The following is a 25,864-nucleotide window of genomic DNA, read 5'->3' on the forward strand; positions in this document are numbered from 1 at the left end:
ACTGTACATTAACTGTAATTGTGAAGGTCAGTTAAACTTAATTTAAGAGACCCAGGGAATGCTTTCTTACTGATAAGATTCTTTTTTTAAAATATTTTATTTATTTATTCATGAGAGACACAGAAAGAGAGGCAGAGACATAGGCAGAGGGAAAAGCAGGCCTCCCCTCTGGGGAGGCCGACATGGGACTCAATCCCAGGACCCCAGGATCACAACCTGAGCCGAAGGCAGATGCTCAACCACTGAGCTACCCAGGCACCTCAAGATTATTTTTTTAATTAAAAATTTCCTAGGTGTTCATTAATGGATGAATGGATCAACAAAATATGGTATATCATACAAAGGAATATTATTTGGTCTTAAAAAAGGAAGGAAAGTCTGACACCTGCTACAATATGGAAAAACCTTGAAGACATTATGGTAAGTGAAAGAAGTCAGTTATAAAAAGGACACATATCAAAAAAAATAAATAAATAAAAAGGACACATATCATATGATTCCACTTATAGGTGCTACCTAGAGTACTCAAATTGATAGAGACAGAAAGTAGAATGGGGGTTGCCAGGGGCTGGTGGTGGAAGCAATGGAGATGACAAAGTTCTGGAGATGAATGGTAGTGATAGTTGTGCAACAATGTGAATATACTTAATGCCACCGAATTGTACACTTCAAAACAGTAAATTTATGGGATGCCTGAGTGGCTCAGCAGTTGAGCGTCTGCCTTTGGCTCAGGGCGTGATCCCGGGATCCAGGATCGAATCCCACATCGGACTCCCTGCATGGAGCCTGCTTCTCTCTCTGCCTATGTCTCTTCCTCTCTCTCTTTGTGTCTCTCGTGAATAGATAAATAAAATATTTTTTAAAAAGGGGAAAATATTTTTAAAAAAACAGTAAATTTTCTGTTATGTGTACTTTATTTACCACAATAAAAAAAATGAGTGCCAAAAAAAAAAAATGAGTGCCTATTACATGCCAGTCACTGATGAACAAGACAGTAAGATGACAGGTCTCATAAAGCTTCCATTCTGGTGAAGGAAAGACCCAATGACTAAGCAAAGGATAAATAATTGAGATAATTATGAAAGAAATAAAGAGAGTGATTTTGTGATCAAGAACAACTGAGGATAAGGAATCCTCACTCTAATTAGTGATATTTGAGATAAGACCTAAAGGATGAGAATGAACCTATAAAGTCATCTTAGGGAAAGGCTACAACAAGTATGAAAGTTCTGAAGAGGAGAAGAATTTGATGAGTTTGAAGAAGAGAAAAGAGGCCATGGTCATTGAAGAAGTAGAATGAAGCCAGATTGTGCATCATCTGGAATCTTTTGAGTCTGTACAAGGAAGAGATAACGATGGGTCAGATCAAGGGCTGGCAAACGTTTCCCATGAAGGACCCTATGATAAATAATGCAGGCTTTGCAGGCCTAGAGGGAAAAATATATAAATAAATTTCTATGGTGGCATTGATAGGAGAAAAGTCTATAATGATGCCTATAATTTTAAGAAAGGAGTGGCCAAGGGGTGCCTGGGTGGCTCAGTCAGTTGGGCTCCAACTCTCGATTTGAGTGCAGGTCATGATATCAGAGTTGTGAGATGGAGCCCCACATCAGGCTCACACTAGGTGTGGAACCTTCTCAGGATGGGATTCTCTCTTTCTCTCTCTGCCCTCCCCTTGACCCCCACCCTCCCATCACTGCAAGTGCTCTCTCCCAAAAAAAAAAAAAAAAAAAAAAAAAAAGGAAAAGAAAGGAGTGGCCAAAGTGACAATCTCTTTATTCCACTTAGAAATGATCATAGCCTTACCTGTACAATCATCCACTCAAAAGACTCATAACAGAAGGATGGGCCTCACGTGAGAAGAGAAAAACACAATATTTTAAAAAGGCCCAACAGGGCATTTGACAGAGAGAATGTTATTGCCCTAAACTATAGGTAAAATTGGAAGTAAGTAACTTTGCTTTTGATACCTGTTAGCACCATTCCATCTGTCAGTAAGTGTAAACTGCGTAGGTGTTTGGCACATAGGATGTTGAATACATATTTGTTGAATGAGATGTTTATTTCCCTTTTCCTTCTTTTTATTTCCTAAGAAATCAGTGCCCTCATGCTGCCCCCTGGTGGCTCAAGCATCTTGTCTTTGGACATTTCACCTAAACCTGAACCTTCCCAGGCAATGCTACTGGCTGGTCCTGAGCTTCTATGATTGACTTATGGTTTTCCTCCCTCACAGGAGATGTTAAGGATATTACAGGATAACAGTATTGTGAGCAGAATAAACACATTTTTTCGTCTTTTAAATTTCATACTCGATTTTTTTTTCACCTCATCTAAGTTGGTCTACAACTCTTATTAAAAACCTCTACCATGTGAGAGGGTAATAAAGTATAGTATGTGTTATATAATATGGCTATGTGCAAGAGTAATCCTTCCCCATTTTAAAACTTTAACAAGCATCAAGAACAAGGACAGAAATGGTCCCATTCCAAATGAAAATGAAATCCATGGGGACATATTTCAAATTCACCCCAGCATCAAGTATTTGTACAAACAAAAATAAGCAGAGGATTCCTTTAAAGAAGCAAATTTTAGTCCTTACTTTTAGTTTCAGAATATATTTTTTAAAGATTTTATTTATTCATGAGAGACACAGAGGGAGGGGCAGAGACACAGGCAGAGGGAGAAGCAGGCTCCCTGCTGAGCAGGGACACCCCCCCGCCGAGGTAGGATTCAAACCCAGGACGCCAGGATCATGACCTGAGCAGAAGGCAGATGCTCAACCATTGAGCCACCTAGGCGTCCCTAGCAGAAATATTTTTTAAGGCCAAACAGCATGGAAACATTTAAAGGTTTTCCTGATCAGTGTGATTTTCCCAAAAACTCAGTTTCTTTTTAAATCCAAGAATCTTACAGCTTGAAGTCAAACATTTTCTCCAGGCCTTGGTAGATACATGTTCAACTAGTTCATGTGATAGAGTGCTGACAATCTCTGTCTTCAAAGCACTCAGAAATCTGTCTTACTGTTTTCTCAAAGGAATTCCTTGCAAGTCACCTTTTAGCTCAAACAACCAGATCGAGAACTCTCCTTCTGTCAAGCCACCGGATTTCTCTATGTACCAGATTTATGTGCCTCTGTCCAGGTTTTCAGTGTTGAGAACATCCTCAAGTGAACTGGGGTTTGTTTAAATGCAGTTTACGATTTTTTGTAAAGTCATTCCGAACCTTTGGCATTTCATCTCCGTACATTTATTACCTCAGCACCTGTCTGTAAAGAAAGAAGCAAGTTGTGACATTGCCAGGACCTTTCAAAGAGCTGTGATGTGTAGTTAAGTACTATTCCATTTGTTTGGAGCCACTGCTAGGTTTTTAGGTTGTTTGACAACACACAGAGAGGCCAACTTGGGTTGCCAGCCTACCTAAAGTCCACTGATAAGTAACTTTCACTGTTACTTTTTTGTGTATTCTCCATTTTACTAGTGTGTGGTGAAATGACCCAGAAAGTTGTAATAAGCCTTATTCAGAACTGTCTTCAGTGTAAACCTAGAATGTTCTTCAGTCCCATGTATTTTGCTAAAAAAAAATTGCTACATTGGGCTGTAACACAAAAAGCAAACAAATACAGGGTACCTGGGTGGCTCAGTGGTTGAGCATCTGCCTTTGACTCAAGGCATGATCCCGGGGTCCTGGGATTGAGGTCCGCTTTGGGCTCCCTGCAGGGAGTCTGCTTCTCCCTCTGTCTCTGTCTCTACTTCTCTCTCTGTGTCTCTCATGAATAAATAATTAAAATCTTTTAAAAAAAGTTAACAGATACAAAACAGAGGGCATAATAAAAAAAAACCTAGATAATCACAAGCAAAAAAAAAATTAATAATTCACTTCCACCCTGCACAATCTACATCACCAAAGCAGCAGGGCTGGGCAGCTGAGTCACTGCGCATCAAAAGATTCCTTCTTTATCTTTAATTGTATTTTTATTTAAATTCAATTAATTAACAAATAATATATTGTTAGTTTCAGAGGTAGAGGTCAGATCCAGTGCTCACCACATCATATGCCCTCCTTAATGTCCCACCACCCAGTTACTGCCTCCCCCCACCCCTCTCCCATCCAGTGACCCTCAGTTTGTTTCCTATGATTAAGAGACTGTTTTTTTTTCCTCCCTTCCCCTATGATCCTGTTTTGTCTCCCAAATTCCACATATGAGTGAGATCATATGATAATTGTCTTTCTCTAATTGACTTATTTCACTTAGCATAATACCCTCCAGTTCCATCCGCAACATTGCAAATGGCAAGATTTCATCTTTTTGATGGCTGAGTAATATTCCATTGTATATACACCACATCTGCTTTATCCATTCCTCTGTTGATGGACATCTGGGCTCCTTCCATAGTTGGGCTATTGTGGGCATTGCTGCTATAAACATTCAGGTGCAGGTGGCCCTTCGGATCACTACACTTGTACTTTTGGGGTAAATACCTAGTAGCGCAATTCCTAGTTCATAGGGTAGCTCTTTTTTAAACTTCTTGAGGAACCTCCAGAGTGGCTATAACAGCTTACATTCCCACCAACAGTGTATGAGGGTTCCCCTTTCTCTGCATCCTTGCCAACATCTGTCGTTTCCTGACTTGTTAATTTTAGCCATTCTGACCTGTGTGAGGTGGTATCTCATTGTGGTTTTGATTTGTGTTTCCCTGATGCCAAGTCATGTTGAGCATTTTTCATGTGTCTGTTGGCCATCAAAAATTCCTTCTTTAGAAGAAACATCTCACCAGTAGGCTTATTCACTCCCATCACTTAGTGGCATACAAGGGGAGACTGAGAAGCTGATTGGTGTCAGCAGCCTACCGTCTTCCCCTCACCCTACTGCCCTGCTGCAGTAGTGCCTACTGATTATCAAATTATCAACAGACTCCCTTATCTGGTGTCCAAAACAGAGAATGGACTCAACGAAATGAGAATTGTTCCACTGTGCCCTGCCTTCCAATGAAATTAATAGGACAATTGAGCATTATAAGTGCTAACGTTGCATGGCATGCAAAGTTCAAACAAATGTTTTGTTTTGGTCACAGGGTCTTGTAGAACCCCTAGCTACATCCTATAGAACCTGGGGCTTCCTGGCATTCCAGTTGAGAAACCATCCAAAGACAATGCAGTTGGTGGAAACTACTTTATGATGGTGGCCAAGGAAGGCCTCTCTCAGGAAGTGCCTTATGAATTGAGACCCATAGGATATGAACTAACAGGCCTTGAATCAATCAGAATACCCCAATATCAATCTTAGAGACTCCAGTTTCTTTCAAAGTTTGTTTTTATTCATTCCCTGCATTGCTTTGTGATAGTAGAAGACATTTAAGTGTGGACTGAAATGAATTCAAAACCACTTTGGATATATACAAGACTGTGTTCCTTTCTGTCTGTTGTTGGCCTTCTGTCCAAAGACAGAGGAAAGCTCCAACATTTGAAAAAGACTGAAGCAGTTATTGTACTTGGTTTTTGCAGGGGCTTTCTTATGTGTGGAGGGTGTTGGCGTTGCCTTACAGACTTGTATTAGAGCACAGCAATCTAGCAGGGAAGCCAGAGGCTGTGATCAGCCTGGATACAGATATAGGAATGCTCTAGAATTGCTAATAGACCAGGAACTCTTCCTGTATGCAGTAGAAGAAAAAAATTAAGACAGAGTTCATATTTCGTTGTCTCTGGCAAAAACCATCAAAGAGTTACTGATGAAAGAGTTATTTTTAGGATAAAAAGAAGAAAATTTTGAATGTAGCTGAAGCCATAGCTCTATACCAGAGTAGTTAGTATACATGCATGGATATATGGATGGGTGACATTAACCAAGTTGTTTCTATTCAAGGCAAACAACAGCTAACACTATTCCAAGTTGAATTAATGCATGGTATATTTATCTGAATTCCTGTCTTAGAGAAAGATTTTTCATTTTCCTGTCTTTTAGTTTGAGAATAGGTCACCAGATAAGGTTTAAAATATATCTTTCCTTTTGAGCAGGCTATTCCTGGTCTCACCTGCATTCTTGTCTGATAACATCTCAACCCCAGCTTTCTTGGGTAGTTTATTTTTTGTTATCATTTTTTTAAAAGATTTTACGTATTTATTTGAGAGAAAGAGAACACAAGCAAGGGGGAGGGGCAAAGGAAGACGGAGAAGCAGACTCCCCCTTCCTCCCCACCCCCGCTGAGCAAGGGCTTCCTTGCTCAGGAACCTGGCTCATGACCTGAGCCGAAGACAGATGCTTAACTAACTGAGCTACCCTGGCATCCTGTGTCATCATTTTAATAGTACTTTCTATGTGCAAAGCAATGTAAGCACTTCTACACGGTACCTCATTTAATGTTTTTTTTTTTTTACTTTTATTGATATATTTTTGCTTATCCCTTTATTTTCAAACGTTCTGCATAATTTTGTTTTAGTCATGTCTCCTAAATGCCACATAGACTTATATTTTGCTTTGTGATTTCAGTCTGAAAACTGTTTTCTTTAAAAAGGTAATATGTGTGTGTATGTATATACACACATACAAAGAAATTTGTTGAAAGGAATTGGCTCATATGGCTTTGGAGGCTGAGAAGTCCCAAATCTACAGTCAGCAAGCTGGAGAGCCAGGAGAGCCAGAGGTACATTCTAGTCATTAGTCTGAAGATCTGAGAGCAAGGAGAGCCAGTGGTATAAGCTCTAATCAAAGTCTGATTCTGAAGGCATAAAATTGATGTCCTAGCTCCAATATAGTCAGGCAAAAACAGCAAATTCTATCTTCTTCTACCTTTTTGTTCTATTCAGGCTTTCAATAGATTAGATGAAGCCCACCCCCAGTGGGGAGAACCATCTGTTTTCTCAGTATACCAATGCAGATATTATTCTTATCCAGAAACACCCTCACAGAGACAACCAGGACAGTGTTTTTTGTTGTTGTTGTTGTTGTTGTTGTTGCTTGTTTTTTGTTTTAGAGAGGGAGGCAGAGTATGGAGGGGTAGAAGGAGAGGGAGAGAATCTTAAGCAGGCTCCATGCGCAGGACAGAGCCCAACTCAGGGCTTGATCTCACAATCTTGAGATCATAACCTGATGAGCTGAAATCAAGAGTTGGATGTTCAACCGACTGACCCCCCTGATTGCCCATCCAGAACAATATTTAACCAAATATCTGAGCCCCATGGCCCAGGCAAGTTGACTGGATAAAATTAACCATCACACTATTTTATATACTATTCCCAAATTTAGTTGATTATTGAATATGCATACAATTCCCAAATTTCAGTGAGTATCTTTCTCACTACTTGAAAAAAAGAACACTATTATTTGATTCGCCAACCTTAAATGGTGACCTGTGATCCCATCCATTAAGGATGAAGAAATTTGCCTACTTATTACTACCTACCTTCTTACTCAGCTTCTGCCCAAAATTTTATTAATTTTATCATTTCTATATTATCACAAAATATAATATTTACTTTCTTTTCTGTCACTTTAATCTTCAAGTTTGCTTTAATCTCTGTTATACTGTTAAACAAAGTCAATAATCACTGCCAACATTTATGTCCTAGATTTCCCAGTTATCTCTTGCTGGTTAAATTTTCCGCTCGTATATTATTTATGAAGGGCTCATAGAGACAACATTCCTTGAGTTCTTGAATGTATTTTTCTTTTATATCAGAATCTATTTCCTTCTTATTTTATTTTATTTTATTTTATTTTATTTTATTTTTTAGAGAAGGAGAGAGAATGGGGGTAGAGAGGCAGAAGAAGAGAAAGCATCTTAAGCAGGCTCCATGCCCAGTGCAGAGCCCAATGCAGGGCTTGATCTCACCTCTCTGAGATCATGACCTGAGCCAAAATCAACAATTGGATGCTTACCTTACTGGGCCACCCTGGCACCCCAAGGTCACATTTCCTTCTTAATATCTTCTAGTGCTGACTGTTGCTATGAAGAAGTCTGAGGCCACTCTGAGATTTTGCTTATAAATGACTTAATCTTTTTACTTGGACACCCAGAGGATTCTTTTTTAAACCTTTCAAGTCAGTAATAATAGGATATATCTAAATACTTAGTATTATGGATCTAGTTTTCCTGGAATGTTGTGCTCTTTGACATGTTGAGTCCAGCTTTATTTTATTTCAAAAATATTTTCTGGAAATGTTATTATTCGTCCTGTTCAACCATTTGAACTTTCCTTTTCAGACGTTGCAGTTTGCTTACAGTGAATCTCCTTTCTCTGTTCTTCCCATATGTCCTTTTCTCTCTCTAACCCTTTCTAATACTGTTTCCATTTCCTTCCATGAAAGCAATGGTTGCTTTCATTCTTATGATGACTCTACTTCTTTCTTCTACTTACTTGTTCCCTGAATTTTGCCAGTTTATGTCTTACATAGTCCTATTCCTCATTCTTTCTCCCCTGCGTTATTGCATCTCTGCTTTGAGCTCCTGCTTCAAAGGACTAATTGCCTTTTCAAAGTTGTTGTTTTGAATTCATGAAGTAATACAATGGTCCCAATTTTCAGCAATTCTATGGAAATATTTTTCTTTTGTGGTTGTTGACTACTAGTTTTTTTTTAATTTGTTTCTCCTCAACACCTATTTACTTTTTTTCTTTCCTTGAAGTATGCTTTCATAGTTCCTGTACAGTTTCTTTTTTTTTTTGCTTACTCATCTCTGAAACAAATTATTCCTGGACCAGCTATTTTTAGGACGTTATATTGGGGAGGAACCCAGATCAGGAACATGATTTGGGTTGGGGAGGAACATGATTTGGGTTCCTCCCCCACTCTTACAACCTACAGTTTTGTCTGTAGGTTTGGGAGAGTTTTTTTTTCAAATACCAAATCTTTTCTCCTGTTGCTACAGAGACAGACTGCTTCCCCCATGAGAACTTACCCCATCAGTGCATGTATCCTATTCCCACTGTTGCAAACAAAGGATTTAAGTTTTGTGCTTCATGATGATAGTATAGTTTGCTGGCTTTATGACCCTTTGATTGCATTTTCTCTCTATATGCTTCCATGCTCTTAGCTCATTGATCCTTACTGCTTTTCAGAGTCCCTCTTCTATTTTGTGATCTGGCATTTCTGCTGTCTCCTAATTTCTCTCTCTCTCTCTCTCTCACACACACACACACCACACACACATTTTTATTTTTTGCTCATTTTCTCTTATGCTTTTGGATTATTTCCTGGAAAATAAGAGCAACTTGCCAACTTTAACACCACCAACTTCAGACTCTGGAAACTGGTCTGGATTATAACAGAACCTTATAAACACATGATATATAACTCATATTTATTCCCAAATTATACACATTAATTTAAGTGCCAATTTCATTTACATTTTTACCTTGGAAGGCTTTATTCTCATTCCATCTGTGCTACCATTGGGCCATACTTTTCTATAGCCTCTTCTTTGTGAATTCTTTCCCAATTAACAAATTGTGGAGTCCTTTTTTTCATTGCTTTACAGTGTTTTCATTTTAAAATACAAAACAGTATTATTTATGCTACCAGATTTCTTAACTTATTTGCAGAAGAGTCTTAGACTGACATTTGTGGGCTCATAATATTACTCACAGGGTCAAATATGCCTGCTGTCTACCTCAGGGCTCCTCAAGCTGCTAGGTTTTAGGTATGAAAATCCCCTCTGGAAATACAGATCAAAACTACAATGAGATACCACCTCACACCAGTCAGAATGGCTAAAATTAACAAGTCAGGCAGCAATAAATGTTGTCAAGGATGTGAAAAAAGGGAAACCCTCTTCCACTCTTGGGAATGCAAACTGGTGCAGCCACTCTGAAAAACAGTGTAGAGGTTCCTCAAGAAGTTGAAAATAGAGCTACCCTATGACCCAGCAATTGCTAAGGTATTTACCCCAAAGATATAGATAGAGTGAAATGATGGGACATCTGCACCCCAATGCTCAAGGCAGCAATGTCCACAATAGCCAAACTGTGGAGGTAGACAAGATGGCCTTCGACAGATGAATGGATAGATGGATGAATATCTACCATTTACATCAATGTGTATGAAACTGAAGGATACTATGCTGAGTGAAATAAGTCAATCAGAGAAAGACAATTATCATATGGTTTCACTCATATGAGGAATATAAGAAGTAGTACAGCAGACAATAGGGTAATGGGGCAGGGAGCTGAGTGAGGAAAAATTAGAGAGGAAAACAAACCAGGAGAGACTCGACTCTGGGAAACAAAGGGTTGCAGAAGAGAAGGTGGGTGGGGGGATGGGGTAACTGGGTGATGGGCATTAAGGAGGGCACGTAATGTGATGAACACTCAGTGTTGTACTATATGTTGCCAAGATGAATTTAAATTCAACTATGTTTATTAAAAAACATAATAAAATTGACCAAAAAATCCCCTTTGAGGAAGGTTAAGTATTTTGGATGACATGGGTGAGTATGCCTGATGTTAGGATAGTGCTAAAAAGCAGCAGTCACTTTGTGCTTAGTTAGGATGTGCAGTGTGTCATGTGCCTCGTTAACGTTCCAGAATTGCCTGCTAAGTATTCTCAACAGTTCCTGAAGACAGGGCATTGTGTTCAATACAAAGACTTTCTCATGGAAGGTGGAAAACACTAAAGAACTAGACTGGTATCAGACTCTCTCTGCATGGAGTTTGTCTGAAAGTACAGTCCTATGGGGCTGGCTCTGTCCTCTCCAGAGGAAGCAGCACTTGCTATTAGTGTGCTATCCTTTGGTTGTGAGATCCACCACGAGTACTTTTTACTGATAAAACAGAGAAGATTGAATAATTTATTCCTTTTACAGATTATATCAGATTTAAGAGCATGTGCTGTGTCTGTGGTTGCCACCTCTTAGCTGTTGGAATGGAATAAAACATTGGAGATCATCTTGGTGAGAACAGCTTCTTCGTGAAGCCAGTGATAACCAAAAAATTAGGGTAGCAGCAGAGAGCTGCTTCCCCTGTATGTGACAGTAGTTTGAAATCCAGGAGAAAGGAAACCACAGTAACCAGACTGAGGTGAATCCATTGTGGGAAAGCACCTGCGCCACCCCATTCTGATCAGTTTTAGGGGGGAGTTTCTGAGGCAAATCCCTTGCCTACTTTTCTTTCGAGGGTATGATTGCTTGAGGTACTTTCAGAGAAAAAAGACTTTGAGAATGGGGACAGCGTGTGCTCCAGGACCTGGGTAGCTTGGTAGGTTTAACGACTAGCTCCTTAGGGAGTGGGGCACGGGAGGCACGCGTTGGAGATCCCGACAACTAATCATTCATATAAGTCACTCTACAGGACCTCTGTTTTGGCGAGCACATCTTTCCCTTTTTATAATTAAAACATCCCTCTGGAGAATGATCCCTGAGGCAGAGAGAACTTGAAGGAACAGTCATCTCCTGCCACCACCACTGCACCACCCCTGCCTGCACCCACGCCCAGCCCTGTGGTCTCAAGGGGATGTCTTTCAAGGGCCTGGCTCAGGATTGCCCCTTTAGCTGGTCCAGGAGCTATCACGGACTTTGTTCTGCTCCTACAGCATTGAATTTGAGTATGTTCTTGGCTCAAGCCATGCTATCTTGCAAAAGCTAAGAGCAAGAGGTGAAGTTTTTCCAGACCTAAAAGCACTATATATTGAACCCTAGAAATCACAGTGCACAGAACCTAACTCTACCATGGGGTGCATTTGGTGTGGATCCAACAGCCTTCAACATATTAGACAGGCTGTCTCTCAGACTTCTAGCCTCTGAAATGTGGGCCTGAGGGGTGCAACTGAGCTCTCAGAAGGTCTGATGTGACCCTTGCCAACTCACCACATTATCTTTTGAGGGTCTGGGTCCAGAAGTTTCAACTTCTCTTTGTCTTTGGAGAATATTGTTGATCTTTCTGCAGAGTATCCCGACTGTGCTGACTTCATTCTATATCCTTTAAAAAAGTAAGTTCTGATTTATCCAAGTGGTATCTAGGTCTGGACCTTCATGGAGCCAAAACTGCTGTTAATATTGGTCAGTAAATTATTCATGCACCTCCACCTGCACCCCATGAGACAGACATGTAACCTAAGTTTAGCAATTTGGATTTTCTTTCCTGAGAACCCGAAGCTTGAGTTAAATTACAGAACATAGAATGGTTGGAACTGGATTGTTTTGATGACAGTACCTTGATGAAATTGTCTCTGGGGCACCTGGCTGGCTCAGTTAATAGAGCATGTGACTCTCAATCTCATTGTTGTGAGTTCAAGCCCCTCCCCCCACCCCCAGGGGTAGAGTCTACTTTTAAAAAGAGAGAGAGAAGTTGTCTGTCTCTGCTACTTAGATTTTTATTTTCGGCATAGTGGTTTTTAAGTTTTTATTTTAGGGCAGCCCAGGTGGCTCAGCAGTTTAGCGCCACCTTCAGCCCAGGGCCTGATTCTGGAGATCTGGCATCGAGTCCCACATCAGGCTCCCTGCATGGAGCCTGCTTCTCCCTCTGCCTGTGTCTCTGCCTCTCTCTTTCTCTGTCTCTCTGTTTGTGTGTGTGTGTCTCTCATGAATAAATAAATAAAATATTTAAAAATAAATAAATAAGTAAATAAACGTTTTTATTTAAATTCTAGTTAGTAAACATACAGTGTTATATTAGTTTAAGGGGTATACAATATAGTGATTCAGCACTTCCACACACCAGCTAGTGCTCATCCCCCAACCCACCTCCCCTCTGCTAACCATCAGTTTGTTCTCTTTCATTAAGAGACCTTCCCTCTTCTCTTCTCTTCTCTTCTCTTCTCTTCTCTTCTCTTCTCTTCTCTTCTCTTCTCTTCTCTTCTCTTCTCTTCTCTTCTCTCTCCTCTCCTCTCCTCTCCTCTCCTCTCCTCTCCTCTCCTCTCCTCTCCTCTTCTCGGCTCCACACTCAATGTGGAAGTCAAACTCATGACGCTGAGATCAAGATTCACCTATTTTACAGACTGAAACAGCCAGGCACCCAAAAAAACTATTTCTTGATATGTCTCTCTCCTTTTCTTCCCTTTGCTTATTTGTTTTGTTTCTTAAATTCCACATATTAGTGAAATCATATGATATTTTGTCTTTCTCTGACAGACTTATTTCACATAGCATAATACTCTCTGGCTCCATCCATGTCATTGCAAATGGCTGAATAATATTCCATTGTGTGTGTGTATATATATATACACATACATATATACCACATCTTCTTTATCCATTCTTCTACTGATGGACCACTTGGCTGCTTCCAAATCTTGGCTATGATAAATAATGCTGCTATATAGGGGTGCATGTATCCCTTTGAATTAGTGTTCTTATATTTTTTTGATAAACCCAGTAGTGCAATTGCTGTATCATAAGATAGTTCTATTAACTTTTTTAAAAGATTTTATTTATTTATTCACAAGAGACACACAGAGAGAGGCAGAGACATAGGCAGAGGGAGAAGCAGGCTCCATGCAGGGAGCCTGATGTGGGACTTGATCCTGGGACTCCAGGATCATGACCTGAGCCAAAGGCAGATGCTCAACTACTGAGCCACCCAGGCACCCCTTTTTAAAAAAACATTTATTTATCCTAGAAAGAGAGAGAGAGAGAGAGCACATGAGTGAGGGGAGGGGTAGAGGGAAAGAATCTCCAAGCAGACTCGCTGCTGAGTGCAGAGCCTGATGGAGGGCTTGATCCCACAACCCCAAGATCGTGGCCTGAGCTAAAACCAAGAGACAGACCTTCAACCAACTGAGCCACCTTGGCACCCCTCTATTTTTTGCTTTTTTAAAAAAAAAATATTTATTTATTCATGAGAGACACACAGAGAGATAGAGAGAGAGGCAGAGGGACAGGCAGGCTCCACACAGGGAACCGGATGTGGGACTTGATCCCAGGTCTCCAGGATCACGCCCTGGGCCGAAGGCAGGCGCTAACCGCTGAGCCACCCAGGGATCCCCTATTTTTAGCTTTTTGATGAAGCTTCATGCTATTTTCCACAGTGGCTGCACCAGTTTGCATTCCTACCAGTGGTGCAGGAGGCTTCCTTTATCTCCACATCCACTCCAACACCTGTTGTTTCTTGTGCTATTGATTTTGGCCGTTCTGACAGATGCAAGGTGGTATCTCATTATAGTTTTGATTTGCATTTCCCTGATGATAAGTGATGACGACCATCTTTTCATGTGTCTGTTAGCCATCTGTGTCACTTCTTTGGAGAAATGTCTGTTCATGTCTTCTGTCCATTTTTTAATTGGATTTTTGGGGTTTGGGGGTATTAAGTTCTATAAATTCATTATTTATTTTAGATTCTAACCCTTTATCAGATATGTCATTTGCAAATATCTTCTCTTATTCCAAAAATTGCTTTTTAGTTTTGCTGATTGTTTCCTTCACTGTGCAGAAGCTTTTTATGTTGACAAAGTCCCAATAGTTTATTTTTGCTTTTATTTCCCTTGCCTCGGGAGACATATCTAGAATGAAGTTGTTATGGCCGACGTCAAAGAAGTTACTGCCTATGTTCTCTTCTAGGATTTTAATGATCTTAGGTCTCACATTTATATCTTTAATCCATTTTGAGTTTATTTTTGTGTATGGTAAGAAAGTGGTCCAGTCTCATTCTTTTGCATATAGCTGTCCAGTTTTCCCAACACCATTTGTTGAAGACACCATTTTTTCCCCGTTGCATATTCTTTCCTGTTTTGAGATTAATTGACCACATAATTGTGCGTTTATTTCTGGATTTTCTATTGTGTTCTATTGACCTATGTGTTTTTGTGCCAGTACCATACTATTTTGATTACTACAGCTTTGTAATATAACTCGAAGTCCAGAATTGTGATGTCTCCAGCTTTGCTTTTCTTTTTCAAGATTGCTTTAGCTATTTGAGCCCTTTTGTGGTTCCATAAAAATTTTAGGATTGTTAATTTTCATTCTGTGAAAAATTCTGTTGGTATCCTGATAAGGATTGCATTAAATGTACAGACTGATTGCTTTGGATAGTATAGACATTTAAAATATTTGTTCTTCCAGGACACCTGGGTAGCTCAGTGCTTGAGCATCTGCCTTTGGCTCATGATCACTCCATGTGATCCCAGAGTCCTGGGATGGAGTCCCACATTAGGCTCTTCACAAGGAGCCTGCTTCTTCCCTCTGCCTATGTCTCTTCCTCTCTCTGTGTCTCTCATGAATAAATAAATAAAATCTTAAAACAACAACCCCCCCCCAATATTTGTTCTTCCAATCCATGAGTATAGAACGTCTTTTCATTTCTCTGCATCATCTTCATTTTTGTTCATTGGCATTTTATAGTTTTCAGAGTACAGGTCTTTTACCTCCTTGGTTAGGTTTATTCTGAGATATCTTATTTTGGGGGGTACAATTGTAAATGGGATTGTTAATTTTTCTTCTTGCTACTTCATTATTCATTTTCATTATTGGTGTATAGAAATGCAGCAAATTGCTGTACATTGATTTTGTATTCTGTGGCTTTACTAAATTTGTTTATCGGTTTTAGCAGCTTTTTGTTGGAGTCTTTCGGGTTTTCTACATATAGTTTCATTTCATCTGCAAACAATGGAAGTTTTTATTTCTTCCTTACCAATTTGTCTTTTATTTCCTTTTGTTGTAACTGTTGTGGCTAGGACTCCAGTACTATGTTGAATAGAAGTAGTAAGAGTGGACATCCTTGTCTTGTTCCTGATCTTAGGGGAAAAGTTTTCAGTTTTCCCCCATTAAGGATGTTAGCTGTGGGTTTTTCAAATATGGCCTTTATTAGGTTTAGGTATGTTCCCTCTAAACCTACTTTGTTGAGGGTTTTTATCATGAATGGATGTTGTATTTTTTCTGTATCTATTGAAATGATCATATGACTCTTATCCTTTCTCTTGATGTGATGTATCACACTGATTTGTGACTGTTGAACCACACTTGCATCCCAGGAATAAGTTTCGTTTAACTATGGTGGTTGATTTTTGTAACGTATCATTGAATTCAGTTTCCTAGTATTTTGTTGAGAATTTTCGCATCCATATTCATCAGGGATTCTTGCCTATGGTTCTCTTTTTTAGTGGTGTGTTTATCTGGTTTTGGTATCCGGGTAATGCTGATTTCATAGAATGAATTTGGAAATTTTCCTTCAGTTTCTATTTTTTGGAATTGTTTCGGAAGAATCAGTATTAATTCTTTAAATGTTTGGTAGAATTCGCCTGTGAAGCCATCTGGTCCGAGACTTTTGTTTGTTGGGAGTTTTTTTATTACTGGCTCAATTTCTTTGCTTGCTATTGGTCTGTTCAGATTTTCTATTTCTTCCTGTTTCAGTTTTGGTAGTTTTTATGTCTCTAGGAATTTAATCCATTTCTTCTAGGTTGTCCCATTTGTTGGCATATAGTTTTTCATAACTTTTTAAAAAGACTTTATTTTTAAGAAATCTGTACACCCAGCATGGGGCTCAAACATACATCCTTGAGGTCGAGAGTTGCACACTCCACTGACTGAGCCAGCCAGCGCCTCCCTAATATTCTCTTATGATTGTATTTCTGTGGTGTTGGTAATTATTTCTCCTCTCTCATTTGAAATTTTATTTGAGTCCTCTTTTGTCTTGATAAACCTGGCTACAGGTTTATCAATTTTAGTGATTTTTTTCAAAGAACCAAGTCCTGGTTTCATTGATTTGTTCTATTGTTGTTGTTTTTTTTTAGCTTGTATATCATTTATATCTGCTCTAATGTTCATTATTTCCTTCCTTTTGCTGGTTTTAGGTTTTGTTTGTTGTTCTTTTTCTAGCTCCTTTATGTGTAAGGTTAGGTTGTTTGAGATTTTCCTTGCTTTGTGAGGAAGCCTTGTATTGCTATATACTGCCCTCTTAGAACTGACTTTGTTTTGTTGTTTTCATTTTCATTTGTTTCAGTGTACGTTTTTATTTTTTCTTTTACTTCCTGGTTGACCCATTCATTATGTAGTAGCATGGTATTTAATATTCATGTGTTTGTGGTCTTTCCAGATTTTTTCTTGTGGCTGACTTCTAGTTTCATAGCATTGTGATCTAAAAAGATGCGTGGTATGACTTTGATGTTTTTGAATTTGTCGAGACTTGTTTTGTGGCCTTATATGTGATCTATTCCGGAGAATGTTCCATATGTACTTGAAAAGAATGTATTCTGTTGTTTTAGGATGGAATGTTCTGAATATATGTTAAACCCATCTGGGGACATCTGGGTGGCTCAGCAGTTAAGCGCCTGCCTTTGGCTCAGGGCGTTATCCTGGAGTCCTGGGATCAAGTCCCACATTGAGCTTCCTGCAGGGAGCCTGCTTCTCCCTCTGCCTATGTCTCTGCCTCTCTCTCTGTGTCTCTCATGAATAAATAAATAAAATATTTAAAACTAAATAAATAAATAAATAAACCCATCTATTCCAGTTTGTCATTCAAAGTCATTGTTTCCTGGCTAATGTTCTGTTAAGATGATTTGTACATTGTTATAAGTGGGGTGTGAAAGTTCCCTATTGATTAGTTATTTTATGTTATTAACTGTTATTATGTATTTGGGTGTTCCCATATTGGGTGATAAATATTTACAATCATTATATCTTCTTGTTGGATTGTCCTCTTTATTATTATGTAGTGTCCTTCTCTGTCTCTTGCTAGTTTTTGTTTTAGAGTCTATTTTGTCCAGGAACTCCTGCATGGCTCAGTGGTTGAGCATCTACCTTTGGCTCAGGGTGTGATCCTGGAGTCCTGGGACTGAGTCTCACATCGGGTTCCCTGCATGGAACCTGTGTCTCTGCCTCTCTCTGTGTCTCTCATGAATAAATAAATAAAACCTTAAAAAAAAAGAGTATTTTGTCTGAAATAAGTATTAACTACTCTGGCTTTCTTTTGACATCCATTTGCATGATAGATATTTCTCCATCCCCTCACTTTCAATCAACAGGTGTCTTTAGGTCTAAAATGAGTCTCTTATAGGCATCTGCTGCCTACATTCTTGAGATCTGGTAGTTTAATTTGTCTTTCATTTCAATGAGTAATCTTTCAATAATTTTTGTTTTGCCATTTTAGAATTAATTTCTGTAGCTTGAAACAAAAGAACCCTAACTGAATGGCAAGAAATGGTAAGATTGGACAACTTTTGGGTTAAGCCAGTTGACACAAGAGCCCTTAAGTGGGGAGTAGTGAATTATCAAAACTAATGAGTTAATTTGAGACCTCATCTGATAAGTGCATTTTGTACCCTAAACTCAAGTAAAAGTAAAAATAAAATCAATCCACAAAATAGAAATATTACCTACCACTAAATAAATGGGGCAATTCTGAAGAATATGCTTCTGGAACCAAAGGCAATTCCAAAAGAGGCAGCTTAAAAATGCCTTGAAGATGGTAAAATAATGAAATACAGATATTCTTTCCAAATAAAGACACTCTTTCTTTGAAGCATACAAAATTTCTGTTTTGTAAATTTGCTGCTAAAAAAATCAGTTAACTCTGATTTTAGAAGTATACATATTATCTGGAGCAAAACATGTGCTGCCATGTTCCTCATGAACATTTTTCCTTTACCTCTTTAGAATACTCGCAATGAAATATTAGGTATTTGAAGTTAGCCAACGTGGTTTTTCAAATGCCTAGGATGTATTTAACCATTATGACTATAGAGAATGTTCAATCATGTGTTTTAATATCTATATATGCCATTTGGCTATTTGTTCAGCTCTACTTGAGAGTTATAAATTTAAGATGTATTTGGGGCACCTGGCTGGAGTCAGTGAAGTTTGCGACTCTTGATCTCAGGGTTGTGAGTTCGAGGCTCACATTGGATGTAGAGATTACTTAGAAATAAAATATTAAAAAAGAAAAAAAAATGTAGGGCACCTGGGTGGCTCAGTTGGTTAAGTGTCTGACTCTTGATTTTAGCTCAGGTCATGATCCCAGAGTCCTGGAATCGAGCCCCACATTGGACTCGTCACTTAGTGGGGAGTCCACTTATCTTCCTCTCTCTCTCTCTGCCCATCTCCCTGCTCTTTTTCTCCCTCTCTGAAATAAATAAATAAATCTTAAAAAAATTAAGATGTATCTTGCTCAGCAATGACTTGACATTTAACATTAGTGAGATCAGTTAGGCACTAAGTAAATGAAATTAGGCACGGAGCACTTATTTTATAGCTCTTACCACACCCACCAGCCTCATTATGTCAAAGATATAATTCTACTAGCCCCCAAAGAAGTCTTGAAAAACTGCCAACAATTTGTTTGCCATTATAGCTATTATTGTACGCCTTTTATCTGACACTTAAGAGGAAGTCATTCTTAAGGATACTGGGAGTAGAAAGAGGTTCCCTTATTAGACTTCGAGGATTAAATGGCAGAGAAACGACTTGTGATCATTGTTTAAAATACAAATATCCATTTTAATTACATCAATTTATTGAGCTGCACTGTGGGACTCATTTTTAAGCTGCACCACTTTCCATTCTGCATCTGCTCAGCAGGAAAGCAGTAAACACTTGTCATTTATGAAGTTAAAAAGCCAACATTCATAAGATAAATGGTGGTGGTGCTGGTGGTGAATTTGAATCTCTATATGGTAGGCAGAATGATAGACCTCCAGGATATCATGTCCTACTATGTCTTAAGCTCTGAAGCTTGTGAATATGTTACATTACATGGCAAAGGCGAATGAAGATTGCAAATGGAATCAATAAAGTTGATCAGATGATCAACTAATCAAATGATCTTAAAATAGGGTGATTTATCTATGTGAACCTGATGTAATCACAGAGGTCCCTCTGAGAGTAGATGGAGATGTCAGGGGTAGGAAAAAGGATGTGATAGCAGAAGCAGGGTCAAGGTGATGCTATTTGAGGACTTGACCCACTATTTCTAGCCTGTAGATAGAGGAAGAGGCTAAAGAGCAAGGAATATAAGCGGCCCCTGGAAACTGAAAAAGGCAAACCGACTCTTCCTCCGAGCTCCCAAAAGGGGACATGGAGCTGCCAACAACTTAATTTGAGCCCTGGAGACCTACATTGGACTTCTAATCTATAGATTTGTATAGTTTAAGCCACTACAGTTTTGGTAATTTTTTATAGCAGGCGTAGAAAATCAATATGTTGTTAATGTTATTTTGGTTTTCCTGTTATAAGTCAAGACTCAGTGGAAAAGCTTTGCTTTGATATATGATGGCATGGATTTCCTTACATGGGATAGAATTTTAAATTCTAAAGAAGCACCAAAGTCTACACAAAATTCATAGGTCCATTTGATGGGAACAAAGTTGCTTGAGCTGATCTTATTTTCTATGATCCACTCTTTCCCCTCTTGCTTTATACCGACAGAGATCAAAAGGGGTCAGCAATTTTCCCTTTCACTTTTCTCCCAGACCCAACATCACTGAAATTTATGGGATGTCCAACTTCTGAAGGATGTACTAACTTCCATGATTTTAGAAAGTGAAACTCTTAAAAATCTCTGATTTATGTTAGCTCACCTCAGCCAAGTTAACAATCAGGAGAGAATTAATGGAGCAAAGAAATAGATCGAAGGGAAACAGAGATGGGTGGTAGGTTTACATTGAATGTGCAGAAGCAAACCTGATAATTAAGGGACATTATGTGTCTGTGGGAGAGAACACAGCACATTCTCTGTTATTCCATATCTGAACTGACATAATTCTTCATCTTCCTGGTTCCTAACTTGCCCCCAAGCTTTGTGAATGGAGAAAAAAAATCCTTAAAATAACTCAAGTAGGTAGTGGAAAGGGAGGTGGGCTGGGGGTTGGGGGACTGGGTGACGGGCACTGAAGGGGGCACTTGACAGGATGAGCACTGGGTGATATGCTATATGTTGGCAAATTGAACTCCAATAAAAAAAATAAATAACCCAAGTAACCTTGCATCACCTGATATGATGTGATTTTATACTGTTGTCTTAGAATAATTCTTGCTAGACAAGAATGTGTTGGGCAAAGTAACTCATGACCAAGTATGTATAAATAGTGCCCCTGGCATGGTCAAATACCTTTAACATACACTAGTCCCAAGAACAGTTTGGTTTTTTTGTTTTGTTTTGTTTTGTTTTAAAGATTTTATTTATTTGAGAGTGGGGGAGAGAGAGAGCAAGCACCTGCATGCCAAGAGCAGAGGGAGGGGGAAGCAGACTCCCCACAGAGCAGGGAGCCCAATATGGGGCTCGATCCCAGCACCCCGGGATCATGACCTGAGCCAAAGGCGGATGCTTAAGTGACTGAGCCACCCAGGTGACCCTAAAGTAAGATTTTTAAAATAAGTTTACTCATATAGCAATCTCAGGGGATTCCAAAAAGGGCCACCTTGTTCCACAACTCCAAGGGACATCATTCCTTGGATTAAATGACATCCGCTGCATTCCATGTGAATGATGCCCCCTGGTGTTGTATGACTCTGTGGCTCTGGCCTTAAGATCCTGATGCCTTCAGTACTTCTCTTTGTTTGGATCTCTTGGACCTCACTAAGGAGTGACATGTTCTTTGATTACAGTCAGGATAACAAGGCAGGCTCAGTAAATGAAAACTGTCATTACTCCCACTGCTGCATTACTGACCCCTGAAGGTCATGCTATAGACTAGAGATCAGGACCCATGTGTCTCATGCCTGTTTCCCTTCTTTACCCTTCTTTGCCTCAAAATCTACCTTGCTACCCCTGGTATGGACTTCCCTAAAGTCATATAATCCTTTCCTGCCCTGTAGGAGTTATAATAGTAGAATGACTGCTAAAGAATGTGAATTATGGTGTGTGTGTGGGGGTGAGGACAAGTATTTTCAAAATGTGTCCTTATTTTACCTATATCATATTTCTCTTGATTGCATTGAAGATTTCGAGATGAAAGACAAGGACAGAAGGTGTACATACTTCATCCCATATTGGTTTCACAACTACAGGTTACTATTTGGGAACTCCCTCGTTGAACGTGGCCCACTGTCAGTGCACACAGGTAAGATAAACTAGAAATGCCTTCCTGGACCTCTGTTAGTTCTTATTTCATGAAAACCAATTTTCTTTAGCTGGTATACAAAAACAAAAAACAAAAAACAAACAAACAACAAAAAAAACCCTTAATGATATACAAATGGTGAAGGGTAATGAGACAGGATTCATAATTCGTTTCAACCATTGATTACATCATTGATTATACCATTGCCTCTGTGAATTGTCCTTTGAAGTCTACAAATAGAATGGCTAGAAAATATTTTACAATAATTATTTCAGATACATAGTTGAGCAGTTTCCTTTAAAGTTTACTTCTTTAGGGATGCCTGGGTGGCTCAGTGGTTGTGAACCCGGGATCCTGGGATCTAGTCCCACATGGGGATCCCCGTGGGGAGCCTGCTTCTCCCTCTTCCTTTGCCTATGTCTCTGCCTCTCCCGGTCTCTTGTGAATAAGTAAATCTTTTAAAAAAATAATTAAGTTTACTTCTTTAGAAGCTTCCTAAATAGTCAAAGTTTCTCAAATTTTCCTCAAAGTGTGATTACACTTAGTACTTTCTGGAACATAGGAAACAAAGATCATGGTACCGCATGTTTCATTGGCGTTCACAATGACCGCCCTAGATTAGAACCAAGTCATAGCTTAGTCTTCAGTGAGAACCCTGAATTTGAGTCCCTGCTTCAACATAACACTAGTTCTGTGATTTGAGAGAAACAATTCAAAATGCTCATCAGTTGTCTCATTTGTAAAGATCAACAATACCAACCTCCTCATAGGGTTCAGGAAGGCTTAAATAAGGCCTCAGTAGGGGTACGTGGCTAGCTCAGTCAGTAGAGCATGTGACTCTTGATCTTAGGGTTGTGAGTTCAAGTCCCATGCTGGACATAAAGCTTACTTTAAAAAAAAAAAAAAAAGAAAAAAGACAGGCAAATTAACACATCGAAGGCCCAAATAAATGGTAGCTACTCACACGGGAGTTCTTGCAGTACTGATAGTTTTATTTTGTAAACTAGGTATGGACATTCAACTAATAATTATTGGATTTTGTGCACTTCCACAATTATATTTCACAATAAAAAAGAGATGGTAGCTATTTTTAGTTTTATTAAAATGTTAATTTATGTGATGGTCCTTTAAGGCTTACTGGAGTCCCTACTAATTACAAATCCTATATGGTATACTACTTAAAAACAGAGTAATTCCGTTTTGCAGTAAACTGGTGACTTTCTAATACCTGTTGCAGAAGTAAGCTACCTACACTGAGCCTTACAGTTGTTAAGCCCCCTTCTGTTCATGGTCCATAGAGGTGCTGAAGGAATTCAGGGGTGCCACCCTTCTTGAACTAGTTATTTTTAAAAAAATTTATTTATTTATGAGACACACACATCAAGAGGCAGAGACATAGGCAGAGGGAGAAGCAGGCTTCCTATGGGGAGCCCGATGACCCAGGCGTCCCTAAAGTAGTTCTGCTCCTGTTTTATACACTCAGGGCTCCTATTTTTCTTTGAGGATATATGGCCAAAGGAAAGTTTGAAAACCACTGATTACATGTTCAGAACTAGGGTTTTATCATTTCGGTATGTCTAAGCCGTGGTAAACTGATGTACATGACAAATTGTAAGGAAAACACTAGGTGGTTCTTAGCATTTTGGCATGTTACTTTACATTCCTTTTCAAGTTTTATACATTCCTCTTCTATGTAACAGTTTGGTGTATTTACCACTTATGTTGTGATTAGTTCGGTTGCTTCCTAATGACTGCTAACGTGGATTCAGATTCTACTCATAAAAATTCCAAAAATCACAAAAGGTATGTGATTGCTTCCTGTTACAGTTCTGGCATATGAAATCTCTAGTTTTTTAAGAACATCCTGTATGTAACCCTTCCTTTTCAGCATTACATTTTTTTCCCTTTCCAAATTAGCCAATTTAGTTTGGGACTTTGTCCACTACTTTCTTGTTTTGTTTTTTTGCTTTTGGTTTTTTTGCTTTTTGGAAAGGAACAGATAAAGAAAACTTTAAAGATTAATATTCATTTACAGGTAATAATTCAATTTTTTTTTCTTTTGAGAAACAGAAAAGTAGAGAGGTATTAAAGCTGGTAAGAAGGGAAGCAAAGTAAAAAGGAATGGTTGCAGCTGGTTAACAACCAAGGTGCGTCCAAGAAAGCCAGGGAAACATGAAATTCTACCAATATCTTTCATGTAGAGTAGTGGGAAAATCAGTGGCTTGACGACCCCTGCAACTTTCTATTTTTGTTGAAATGGTAAAAAAGCTACAAAGAGCATTTCTATTCACCAGCTATATTAAGGATTTTTCAAAAGTCATGGCCGAAATTGATACCGAGATTTGCCAGTGAAGTGAGTCAATATAGACTTTAGCACAATCTTTGAGGAAAAATACTCCAAATTCCTCTTAAACTACAGTGACACAATTGTAGAACTGACCTGGTTCCCAGTTGAAGCTGGCTTTGGTTACCTTCTCACTGCTGTTACTAGGATCTAAACAGCTAACAGCTAGCAGCTAGCAGAAGTGTGTACCCAAGAAAGCTGCACTTGGTAAGAAAAACAATGGTCCTTTCACACATAAATTGGAGGCTTTTTCTATGTATTTTATATACATGTGTATACATGTGTGTATGTATAGAATACATATAAAAGGCCTTAGAATTACAGATATCCTTATGACAATTACCCTAGCCAATGGGAGCAGTGTCAGGCCCCCAAAATCCTAAAGTTTAGGATAAAAATTCATAACACCATGCTTCAAAGTCAATTAAGTTTACCATTAAAAGAAAATCCTGATTTTTAGCACCACCAAGAAAAATCAGTTTTAAGACATCATCTCACCTCAATGATTAAAAAATGAAATTCAGTTATTTCCTATCTTGATTATTTACTCTGTGCAAAGTGAGCAAGAGCATGAGCAGTGGGGGAGGAACGGGGTGGTGGTGGTGGTAGGGAGGTCAGGAGAGGGAGAAGCAGACTCCAGAAGCAGGTTCCTTTCTCAGGGCACCCAATCCCAGGACCCGGGTATTAGGACCTGAGCAGAAGGCAACATGAAGGCAAATCTTAACCATCTGAGCCCCAGGCACCCCTACAGAGCTTTCTTTAAAAACTAATTTCAGGGGCACTTGGGTGGCTCAGTTGGTTAAACTCAGGTCATCCCAGGGTCCTGAGATTAAGCCCCACATCAGGGTCTGCAGGGAGCCTGCTTCTCTCCCCATGCCCCAATCGGCCACCGCTCCCCCGGCTCCCTAATAAATTAAATCTTTAAAAAAAATTCAGTTGCACTCTGTAAGGGTTAATTCTCTAGGTGAGAATATTCAAGACATGCAAATACCAAGTAGAAGGATTCATTAAGGAGAAGAGCTCCTGATAGGACTCACTCCAAGGAAATGAGGTTTTGGGAAGATGTTTTGTCACTTAATAAAACTGGTAGAAAACTACTGTCTGGGGGATTTTCAGAAATTTTAGCATTTAGAGAAATGAGAAAGATAAGACAACAAAGCAAGAGCTAGTGCTCTGCAATCAGATATGGGCTTGTATTCATTCCTTCACCAAATTACTTTGTTTCAATTGAAAAATGGGCCGAATAATAGCTACTCCTAAAGTTGTGAGGCAATGAGCATACATAAGCAATTAACGAACTATGGTATATTGCACTGTACCCGACAGTTTAAACGTATCTCCTTTAATCCTCACAGCTCTTTGTATAGGGCGTTAGTCCTATTAGTCCTATTTTACGGATGAAGTTTAAAGGTTTTAATTCCCATAAGGAGCCAAGATTCGATCTCAAGAATAACAGATTGCTACCCAAACCTTGTTTTCTTCTGCACTATACTATCTTGAACTATTGTAAAATACGCATTTCTATCAGGGAGGCTTTACATTTTTATTCAGTGTTTTATAAGCTTTTCAAAGGCTATATAGCAAATAATTGTTTATAAACATTTTTACAC

The 25,864-nt window shown here is 39.0% G+C and overlaps 1 long non-coding RNA gene across 1 annotated transcript in view; it reads left to right on the plus strand.

Annotated features, from left to right (window-relative positions):
• The window catches only part of LOC111090347, a 73,505-nt gene that overhangs the window by 21,137 nt on the left and 26,504 nt on the right, over positions 1-25,864 (plus strand). Inside the window, exon 4 of the long non-coding RNA XR_005371653.1 lies at positions 21,791-21,910. This is a non-coding gene — a long non-coding RNA (uncharacterized LOC111090347). The remainder of the gene's footprint in view (positions 1-21,790; positions 21,911-25,864) is intronic.

The sequence above is a fragment of the Canis lupus genome, chromosome 16, assembly GCF_011100685.1.
Source record: "Canis lupus familiaris isolate Mischka breed German Shepherd chromosome 16, alternate assembly UU_Cfam_GSD_1.0, whole genome shotgun sequence".
NCBI classification, from domain to species: domain Eukaryota; kingdom Metazoa; phylum Chordata; class Mammalia; order Carnivora; family Canidae; genus Canis; species Canis lupus.